Raw genomic sequence first — 6195 nt, 5'->3', positions numbered from 1 at the left:
CTACCATGAGTTCACGTCCCAAGGGAGTTTACGGCCGTAAACTCATGGTTACTCATGGGTTAGTGCTAGTTTGAAGGCTAGGAGTGATTTAGGGACATTAGCTCTACCCTAGGATGAGAAAGACCACTTCTTTTGGCACTTTTGGGGTATTCACGGCCCAAATGAGTTTACTATGATAAACTCATGGCCAAATATGAGGGTCCTAAAGGTCATAAAGAAGCATTCTAAATTCATGCCTAAGCCCTTGGAAGTGTTTGTGGCATCAAAACACCCCTAACTTGAGTTTTCGGCCCATAGACCATTTGGTCTTGTGTTTGCGGCCGTAAACACTTGTGGGTGGTGATATTTTGATTGTTTTGGGTCCTAGACACATCATGGTAAAGGGCTATTCTTGTCTCTTGGCTTTTGGAAGGCATTTAGGGCATTTTGGCACCCTAAAATGGAGTTCACGGCCCAAGAAATTCCTTGGCCGCGAAATCACTTTTGGTCTTTGATTTTTAATGATTTTGATGCCTAAACATGTCAAGGTCTATCCCATGTTTGGTTTCTAATGTTTAGGGGGACATTGGGCACACTTTGGACCTTAAAATCGAGTTTACTCCCCAAGGTGTTCTTGGGTGGTAAACTCACAGATCTTGGTGTTTTCCTATGATTTCTAGTGTATTAAGCATATATGAAGCTTTAAAACAACACTAGATAGAAGTACTCACTTTACGGAACAAAAGTACGAAGATCCTTGAGAGAGCATTCGGCTTTTTTCTAGATGGAAATGTAACTAATGAATTATTTGGTTCAGAATCCTATATATAGTCCTGGGATTTTTGGCAGAAAATATTTTATTCCCCGAATGAACTCTAATATCATAGACTTTTGGAATAACAGAGTTGCAGAAAACCCAAGTGCAACCTCTCTCTTGATATCTCCTTAAGTGTAAATCCTGAATTGCTCAAACTTATCCCAAAAGTTTGAAAGTTAGCAAAAACAGACTTGGCTTCTATTAAAGTGGTTGGTTTCACTTAATGTAAAATTTTGGGTTGTCACACGTTAATCACTAGCCCACGACTTGAGGTCTGTAACGTATCATGTTGACATATTCTTATTTCTATGTTTATTCCAGTAAAAGTTGACTATGCTTGTGAGTTCTATGAGTTCTCAATTGTTTGCATAACAACCCGAAAGCAATGGTGGGCATTGTGCTACCAGGTGGCAATAAATTAAGAATAAACAAGTTCAGTCCATATGAGTTTGGATTTGTCACTAACCTTGTCTTGTGATTATGGTTTTGACAAATTCAGATGGAGAGGAACTCATACACCATAAAATCTAAGTGCCATAAGGTTTCTCTTTGATTCATGAAAATGATGGTGAGGAAATGCTTTCACTAAGAAGATTTTAAGTAGATAGCAGTTGTGATATTTGCATTCTCATATAGTTAGTGGAGTGTGTGTGGTTAACCGGCACACTAACTAATGACAATTGCAAAAGGTTTAGACAAACATGTGAGCTATCTAAGGAAAGGTGTATGGTTTTGATAAAGTATTATCAAAGCATCTCGTATCAGAAATCTGAACTTTGGTAAGAAAGTCAATAAAGTATTGATTTCTAGAAGTCCAACTAATTTATGGGTACATGTCAATGCTAGTGGGAGCATAAAGTGTTATGCTAGTAAGATAATAATCATTATGCTAGTGGGAGCATGATTATTATGTTAAGTGTTGCAAGTTAGCAATGTTAATTATAGAAAACAAAAGTTTCATTTTACTTTGAAAAGTTGTTTTGCTATAATTAAGGGAGAGGATTTTATACTTCATTCCAATTCTACAAGCTTAGATTGAGATTTAATCAATGTTATGTTAGAATGGTTCAACATAAGGAAATTCTATATATGTTGCATTCTCAAAATTCAATTATGATTACGGCGTACCTCTTCATAGTTCATATGAGAATGCAACATATATAGAATTTCCTTATGTTGAACCATTCCAACATAACGTTGATTAAAATCTCAATCTAAGCTTGTAGAATTGGAATGAAGTATAAAATCTGTGACAACCCGATATTTCAACTCTATGTAACGACCTAAAAAGTCAAGTATTGTAACCACGTTTGTTATAATGAAATTAACTTTGAAAATAAAATATCCAAAAATCACTAATTAAATTACCTATTATGTTAGATATCATTAAAATGTGATCGTACGTAAAAAGAACGCCCAAATCTGACTTCGTATAAGGAAGTTATGCATTTTCCAAGTTCGGCTTAGCAGCGGACAGCTAAAAACTCGAAACGGAGATCGAGCGACTTTTGACCGGAATAACCTAAATGAGAATCGAAGGTCTCGACAATGGTTTTGTCAACGGTAAAAAGTCTGGCAAACACAGACGTCAGATAATGAAGTTATGAATTTCTAATGAAATTTTCTTACCGCGACCTTTTAAAAATAAATAATAAAAATAATTTCAAAATTTTCCGACGGAATCTAAACGAAAGTTGTAGAGTATAGTCTCACCTACGCGTGGATATAAAGAATGTCCAAAACGGAGTTCGTATGAAGAAGATATGAATTTTTGAAGCTTATTAAATATTAAAAATATAATTTTTATATTTAATTTTGGTATTATCCGAAGGCTGAGTCACGGGCCGAGTACGCCCAACGTACACGCGTACGCCCAGCGTACTCGATGCCTAGGCCTCAGATCGTCCATGTCGCCCCTATGTGAGGCTATGCCCCGTCCCATTCGGAGTCCGAAGCAGTCGAGGATGCGGTCATGCATGACGCACGAGTACGCCCAGCATACCGAGGCGGTTCCCACTCCGTATAATAGGGATGCAAGGGTTCCGAAGAAAAGGGCCAATTCCTCTCATCTTTCTTGCGTTTTTGCCTTGTTTTTGGTGCACGTGCTATCCCGAAGTCCCGGTTACCTTGCTCATGTCCCGAAGGTCGTTTGTGCTCCCGAGAATCCCGAGAAAATCCACTTTCTCGAGTCGAAATTCTGCCCGGTTTTCATCTTGCCTTCTTCGATCTTTCAAGTGAGTTCATACCCCTACAATCCACATTTTTAAATTTTTTATAAATACTTTTATATGCTTTTAGGGGGGGGGGGGGATTAAAGTAAAACACTCGATTATTATCGTGTGTTATATAAAGTTTCATTATACGCTTTTTATCAATAGAATCATATGTGATTTATAACTATTATAGGGAAACTTTTGTATGCAAATTATACCACGATGACATCTTATCTTTTGAAATAAGAAATGATTTATATATTTATGTAAATTAAACACTCTATTTATACTACGGGTATATGTGTCCGGTTTTAGGCACTACAAAAACTATACTTTTCATGACCAGTGAACATTTCAATAGGGATTACTATACAAACGAAACACACTTTTAGAAAACTATAATAGGTATAGTTTTAAGAGAACACTACGAACTTTTACATACTGGAAATATTATTTCAAGAAGTTACTTTCATATACAAGAAGAAACGAACATTTTCACACGTAAATCTGTTTTATACTAAGTTTGGTGAGACATTAAACTTCATGTACGCTCGAGTATGCATTTCAAGTCTTGTATTATATACCAGAATCCCTTGGAGGGGGAGCATGGTGTTGTGTATAGATTTATATGGGATTGACAACCCTGCACCCTGACTGTTAGCTACAGTACATCATTTGGGGTGACAAACGTCAGAACATTCCAACGCTTGAAGAACGTTGTGTATAGGCGTTTGTAGTCAATAGCATAGTTGTAAAACTCACATAGAGTATTTAAAACACATTGATTTACGAGATTTTTCAGATGTATTGGAGGTTTTATACGTACAAAAATTAACTACTTTAGGGGATGAAAAACCTAATTGGGATACAAGTTTGGAACTTCTAAACCACTACTCACAAATGGGAAAACATCAACTTTCTAACAAACGTTGGTCTTGATTTAAGGCTACATTTATACCAGTAGGAAATATGGGATTTTCTAGAAACTAACAAACAAAAGCAAACCATTTCATTTTAGTTCATACAAATACTATCATTTAATACTTATGAAACTCACCAGCTTAAATGTTGATCTAATCTTTCAAAACTACTTGTGTGTCCTAGGGACTCAGTAATTGCAGGTACCAAACAGCTTTTTGAAGAAGGAACGTTCCGGCGCAGTTTAAATTCATATTTTTGGCATCATATTGTAATTGATTTTGAACATGTACTCTTTTAACAATGTAAACTTTCAATTATATATATGATGGTTGTATTGCTTTCTTTACTATGTATTCATTTGTTACGTTACCACATGAAGTCATCCGCCCTCGAACGTTTCCGCCGTTCCGGTTTGGGGGTGTGACAAAATCCTCTCCCTTAATTATAGCAAAACAACTTTTCAAAGCAAATTGAAAATTTTGTTTTCTATAATTAACATTGCTAACTTGCAACACTTAACATAATAATCATGCTCCCACTAGCATAATGATTATTATCTTACTAGCATAACACTTTATGCTCCCACTAGCATTGACATGTACCCAGAAATCAGTTGGACTTCTAGAAATCAATACTTTATTGATTTCTTACCAAATTTCAGATTTTTGATACGAGATGCTTTGATAATAATCGTGTCCTATATGCTTCGGGTATAGGTTCGATTACATGTGCTATTATCCATTCCAAAATTTCCTAATGCTTAGGGTATTAAGAAGGGAAAATGGATTAGAACTGGATATGACTAGAATGATTAAGCAATTGTCGAGGAAAATTTGAGGTTTACCAAAGATTGGTTACTCATGGACAATTGGAAGTATAGAGGTATGACCATATTGACATACATTGAAAAAAGGCAACTCTTGTTCAAAAGTAATGGTCAAAATGGGAATATGGAATTGTTTCCATAGGTCGAAGTTGCTCTTTGAATATGTGTAAGATTAGAAAACTTAATGCAAGAAAGATGTTCAAAGGAATGTACTTTGAATTTGAGACTTCATGGAATAGCTTTCCATTGGAATACTCTGTGATGTCTATTGTCAAGTCTTTGTGACTTCTGTGCATAGTTATTTCGAGGGGATCTTTGCATATAAGTTTAGAATCTAACAAACTATAGTAAATGGAAAGAGTTTGGTATTCTTACATTTACAATAAGGATTGGGATTGTGAAATGAGAATCATTGAATTCATATTCAATTGATATATATTTCACAAAGAGATGACCATATGTGAACATAGTGTGCATACATGGAGTATAACATAGCTATTGTTTAGAGAAACATCGTATGCATGCTTGGAGCATGGAATCACTACTGTTTTAATTCAAGTATTAAGTTAATTAATCGAAACATGAATAATGAGTAATCAATATGGTGCTTAGATAAAAAGGGTTTTTATTTACACTCAAGAGTTTGGGGTCATATAGGATTAGTACTCTTCTTGTGTTTCACTTTGCATGTTTTGACTCCTAAAATACTAGGCTATTCTTCCCGAATGACTAAGTTATTTAAACCATCCTCATTTGTCATATGTTGGAAGTATATACGAATTAAGACTGTCATGAATTTGGCTTGTATGATTTGTCTAATGTGCATTAGACATAGCAATGGTTGCTACAACATTCATGAGTGCTCATAAGTTCTGAGTATTGGATTCAACCCACGCTCATTTGGATTCACTTCATGGATTTTATCATGAGTGAATCATGAGATGATAATATCTTATATTCTTGAAACCTAGAGATATGAGTTGTTGAATATGAGTTGGTTATACATTGATTGTATGAAAACGCATTGGTAACTCGATGTCATAAAACGTGCTTTTGTGTATGATTCAACAAGTAGTCAATGCAAGCATATGAGTCGAAGTTTATACATTCCTTTTACCCTCAAAGGGATAAAAGCGATATCTGTGGGCCCCTCGATGATTAAGTGATGACAAAACATAAGTGCTCGGCCAAGCCTGGACTGATTTGATTTGTTCAATTAGTCAGTCATCATGAATCGGAAATCGGGAAACAACAAATGGCCAGAGAGAATGATTATAATCCATGTCTAAGTCCATATGATTTCTAGAATGGAGGAATATATGATCACTTATGTAATGGATTCGTCATTGATTTATTCAGAGTTCGACAACGGCTTTTAAGAGCTACAATTGCTAGTCGGGTTATGAAGTCGTACTTGCAATAATAGTTTTAGACTTATC

Source organism: Lactuca saligna, chromosome 6 (genome assembly GCF_052625555.1).
Source record: "Lactuca saligna cultivar CGN05327 chromosome 6, ASM5262555v1, whole genome shotgun sequence".
Lineage (NCBI taxonomy): Eukaryota > Viridiplantae > Streptophyta > Magnoliopsida > Asterales > Asteraceae > Lactuca > Lactuca saligna.
The sequence above is the reverse complement of the archived record's forward strand: the minus strand, read 5'-3'. Positions refer to the sequence as shown.